Source organism: Chelonus insularis, unplaced genomic scaffold (genome assembly GCF_013357705.1).
Source record: "Chelonus insularis isolate UGA/USDA-ARS -01 unplaced genomic scaffold, ASM1335770v1 contig_324_pilon, whole genome shotgun sequence".
NCBI lineage: Eukaryota > Metazoa > Arthropoda > Insecta > Hymenoptera > Braconidae > Chelonus > Chelonus insularis.
In genome coordinates this window covers 577285-583284 of record NW_023276494.1, presented here as the reverse complement: position 1 = coordinate 583284, position 6000 = coordinate 577285, and positions in this window count along the sequence as shown.

Below are 6000 nucleotides of genomic sequence, written 5' to 3'. Positions count from 1 at the left end.
AAACGTACCTAAAAGACACGCGATAAAAATTCATCAATCAAGATGTAGTGTGAAAGGTATAATAAAAGTCATCAGGATCTGTATTCAAACATGTCTATATAGGGAAACGGCAATTATTTGAACACAGAAACGCTTTTACTTGGCTTACATTAAAAAAAGCAAGCCATGTCACTTGCTTTTTTAAGAGTTACAACACTCTGCCAAATGAGTTCTAATTCACACCTCCATTCTATCCTATTTCTCTTGTTGGTTTGTTGACTGTTCATTTGCTTCCAATATAGTGATTAAAAGCCAACTATAAGAATATTTCATTCCTTTCTATCATATCGCTTGTCATTTTTAGTAGAAAATAGAATAGACATCGATCGTACTTTGATCTTCAACTGTTACAATAACAGAAGTATTTTTTTTTTAGTTTTCAATTTTCATTCTTATTCTACTCTACACTCACTTTTCTTCTTACTTTTTGCTTCATAAAATCCCCCGAGGAGTCTTCAGGATTGCTGACGACTTGTCGTATATTTCTCTAGTCCCTGAGGAGAGCACGGAATTAGATTTGACAAGTTGATGAGCAGGTTTATCCAATTCAAGGTATGTCCAGCTTACCTGTTCTTCCATCCACACTCCAATAGTTGAAATTATTTGTCAACATGTTCTGGAAATAACTTTTTAATTTCATCACTGATTTACTCTGATTTACACTCATTTCCACACTTGTAATAAATTCTTTTTTTTAAATTTTATCAATTATTTTCTGCATGTTGAAATGAAAAAGTAATTGATTTAAAACTGTGGACTTTACTTATTTCCAGAACTAATAAGATGTGGAAGAAAAATTATCTTAAGCTTCAGTGGTGATTTTCTTCACATTTTTAAGAAATAACAAGTTGTTGAAGAGATTAAAAAGCATATGTACTTTTTTGTTTTGTCGAAAAAATATTGAAACTTTTATTGGCAGTTTCGCTTGATTTTAAAGTAAATAAGATGCTAAAAAGGTTAAAGGAAAAATTATTGAAGATGATCCCTTGTGTTTTAAAAGAAAATAAATAAAATCTTGAAGAGTTTTATGAATAAAAAAAAATTCAAATGCACTCCTTTTCTTTATCAGAAAGATTATTTAAAGCTTTCATTAACAATCCCCTTGAGCTTTTTTGTTGCACGAGGAAGACGCTGAAGAGGTTAAAAAATTTTTTTCCACTAAAGGAAGAGAAAAAAAAAATGATAAAATCACTTTAAAAAATGACTAGCTATGTTTACACGTCTTTTTTACTTTTCTAGTTCCTCTTCTTAATCATCTTTCAACCACAAAATCCACTCGCGAATCTCGGTCACTATGATTATCCTTCTCGTTTACGATTTAACTCAAGTGTCTCTTACTTATCTGCACTCGTGAGTGTCCAGAAATCCATGACATACACTCATAATCGATTACAAGGCAACACCTAGTTGATGAAAAGATAAAAATATTGTATTGGAACAAGTATTTGTTGAGTTAGATTTTCGTCAATAAATTAATTTGACATACCATAAGAGTGAGTAAACATGACAAGACACACGCGGGATCAACACGATAAGACGTGATTGTTTGCCAACATTGTGGTAGTCAACGGCAGTAGAACATTGAGCAGCTGAAGATGCTCTGCCGTCACAACGACGACTGACCGGCCGGCCGAGAAGCGTTGGAGCCTCCACTTCTGCTTCCATCCAGCCACCCACCCACCCACATCAACCTCCCGGTCCTCTTAGTCCCCTTTTCGTGAGCTTTTATCCCCTCTCGTTCAAGTCAAACATCATAAATGCCAGCTGAACGATTTCTAACCTTCAGTGGGGATGCAATCTAATCTCTTCAGCTTCATAGTCATCCAATAATTGAATTAATCCGTCAATGTAACTATTCAAATAAATCAAATTCTTTTAATTGTTTTAATAATTGATTATTTCATTTAATTGGTAGGAAATTCAGGAGAAACACACCCTTGTTTGTTTATACGCGCATGCTAACTTATTTCAAACAGTTGGCGCCATCTTCAACGTATTATCTACTGTAAAAATCTACTTTATCGATACCAATAAAATTTCGCAACTTTTTCACTGTATTTTTTTCTTTTTTGGTCAACAAATATTTATTTCTTTTTTGAGGTAAAAAGTTTTATGTTATTTTTGATCAGACATTTTTCTTAAGACACTTTGAAATAATGAAGAAACTAATCTAAGTACAATTATTTTTAATTGTAGATGTTTTTTTTGTTAGAACTTTTGATAATAAAAAAATATTTTCTGATGAGTCAAACACGTAAAAAATCATTTATTATTTAAATAAACTAGAGTATAAAAATATTGAGTATTTAGTAAATTAAATTTTTTTCATTTTATTGTAACACTTGCTTTAATGTTTATTTTTATTTTTTCTTTTACTCCAAAAACAGCTAGACTGTTTATTTAATGAATTTACAAATAAACAGATTCTAAATTTTATTGTTATACATGAAAAGAAGCAACATAATATGCATACGAAAAAAATTTTTATGCCCATAAAACAAATAAACGCTCAGCATTTACGTAAGCTAAAAAAACTCGATAAAATTATTCTTTCACGTCTATTCAAAATTACTTTGCAAATAAAATTACAAATTTAGAAGCTCGAAAAAACTGCAACGTTTTTAATATTTACAAAAAAATATTTTTTTATTTCTCTTTACAGTACTTTGGTGAATTCGAAACCAACAACATATCTTCAAGAAGAAAGTTCAGATTTCAAAATAGGTTCTTTTAAAATGTCGATTTATCGTTTCTTATTTAGCTAAACTTACAATGTACTTGAGTTTCAATAATAATGTTTATGATAAAAATCGATTCCGAAAGAAAAAAAAATAAATAAAAACTCTTTAACAGTGTTTAACTTAAATGAACTTAAACAAGTAAGTAGACAGTCTAACTGGACATTATTGTTTAATAACACCAAAAAGACCTCTAGGTTTTCAGACAGAAAGTATATAATATCATAAGTAGACTTTAATTTAAAAAAAATCATAAGTAGATCCAAAAGTGATTAAATTGAGCAGTTTTTGACATCCGACCCCTATTGAGACAATTTGTCACGTGTGAGGTATCGGTTGAGTGATTCCCACGCACTTTAACACTTCAAAGGATTAACACCCTCTCTTGTTGAGGGCAAACACCTCTGAGGATGCTAATTGTCGAAGAAAATGCGTACTTTTAGAGGTAAAAAATAGCTTATTGATCCTTAAATTATAGAGAATGTGATTATTATCAAGATAAAGAGTGTCATTGTAGAATATTTAATATCCTTGTTGATGTATGTCATTTAGCAAATTCTTGAAAATGTCACCAACCGTATTATCAAGTGCTAACATCAACAAACATTAAATACTCAGTCAATTAAATTTTCATCGAACCCCGGACCATTGGACTTTTTTTTTATCATAAATTAATATCTAAGAGTTCTGTAGCCAAACAATGTTGCCTAAAAATTTCGTGTTGATTAATTAATGACACGAGAAATTGGTCAAACTACCTTCCAACACTCTCCAATCAATAAATTATGGAGAAACTGTAGATTAATATTAGAACTCCATCATTTTTAATTGTTATTGCTTCCTTTCACGTTATAAAAGACTTTTATTACTTGAAAAATTTTTTAGGTTAATTAATGTTATAGAAACTTGTCTGTTATATTTATTAAGAGTCTAATATAATCGATAAATGATGGAAAAACTTTCGTCTAGATTAACATAAAAAATGCATAACTTTTTATAATCATCAGTCTCACTTTGGTTCTATTCATATGCTCGGACTGCAAAAGTGGTGGAAAAAATTTTTTTTCTATTCAACAAACTTTTAATAGAAATGATTTATTTGATAAAAGGAAACATTTCTTTAGTTAGAATTATTAGATTAAATGGAATCATTAAAAGTTAATGACGATCATTTGTTATGAGTAAAAATTGAGGTACAAAGACTAGAATTTTCTCGAAAATAAGTGCAATAGATTAGTACAGCGAATTATTTATAGGATTAATTACCATCATTGATCCTAGTATTTTTAATTAAACTTTGTTCCTTGTAAGGCAAAAAATACACCAAGAATTATAGACTGAGTAATTGACTACATTTAGAATTTTTACTATCAAAAAGGAAATATTAATTAATCTAATTTTATTGAATAAAAAAAATTTTAACTGTAAAAGAAAAATGAGAATTACAATGCATTCTTTTAAAAGTTGATTGTTAAATTGGAAAATTTATTACGCTGATCTAATAATTATTAAAAAAACAAATTTTTCCAAATTTCTTTGACAAAAATAGACAATTAATTTAATTATTTCAATCAACTGATCTTTAAGTCTCGAAGAAGAATTATAAATTATAATAATATACGGAGCTTAATTATATTAGATCAGTTGATTATTTTAAGATAATACAAGTAACGTTATATATACCACTGTTAAATCAGTGAAAAACTACTAGCTAACCCTAAGGTAAAAATATTCGCCTGATTTTCGTACGTCTGTTTCCTTTCTGCATCAGATTACCATTCATCATCCGACGTTAAATTTCCTGACGACAATCTTACGTCTGTCTGCTTTAAAAAACGGCAAATACATACGAGAATAACAAATGTAGCCCAACATCGTAAATTTGACGTTAGTCTTACGTTGATTTGGTTACTAGAGTTATATCAATTAAATAATATAAATCACTCATTTTCGAGTGACTCCGAGTCATTGGAGAGGTCAGTAAAAGTTCCACTGATTTAGTTCGAGAGGGCAAACCCTGTAGGACTTAACGACAAAAACAAGTGTAATGATAACGCAATCACACATTCCACAAGATCCGGTCACACGTCTTTATATCCGAAAGTGTCGACAATGTTCTTAAACACGCGACTACACGCGACACCCACGCGTCATTGTCGCGTGCTCCATCTTCAACGATAATTTTCCACAATCACGAGATTTAAGTATACACAATTAATAGCGATAAGAACTTTCTTGCCCTTAATTAATTCCTTCATTCATCAAAACCACTCCATTATATCATTATTTGTCGATCGACCTTCAGTACCTGCTTTTTTTTCTTTCTAATCTCTTGAGCCATCATACTACGAACAATCGGCTGAAATCCAAGCAAAGCATCAAAGCCTACGTCGCAATAAAAAATACGCATGAATGGTTAGATCGCAAAAGAACTAAAGTAAATCGCGTTGATGCATTTTCAGTTCCCGGTAGACGCGTGTTGGCGCGTGCTGGAGTCGCGTGTGACCAACGTTGTTCTCACGCGACGCCACGCGTCCTTAGGCTCTTATTCCCTTTCTTTCTGATGCTGAAGACCCCCCTCGATCAACAAGACACGTGTCTGTTTCATGGCTCCATGGAAAAACTTATAATTGTCATAACATCGCCCTTTGCTTCCTCCATATATTTTTCATTCTTTCTTTACGCATTCACCATCTTGAAAAATTATTTCTTCATCGCAATAGTTCAATTCTACCGATTTTCGTCTTCCTTTTTTCCTTGAGCCTCTTTTAGCTGATTAATCTGGTGTTTCCTCAATAAATAATTGATTATTTAATAAAACAATGAACAAAAAATGAAAGTGCGCATAATAATAATTTTGGAAGGGGAAACAATTTCAAATGGCGATGAGGTAACGATTGACGCGTGCCGATCACGTGTCTAAAATGTGCTCAAATATTTTTTCGTCTCTTGTTCTTCTGCGTGTTTCTTTCTTTCTTTTTTCTTTTGACTAACCATCATGATCAGAGTGAGTGAATATGCTCATTGAAATAAAATAAGCCGCGCTTAATTGCACCGACCGTTCCATTAGAGATTAAACTTCAAAAGAATATGGCAGTCAGTCCTCGCGACTGTTTCTCTTCCATTTTTATCTCTTACTCTTCATTTCTTCATTCCTCGTCACTCTTCTCGTTGGCTAATTAATGCAGAGGGTATATGAAGATCATATTACTCATTCTATCGG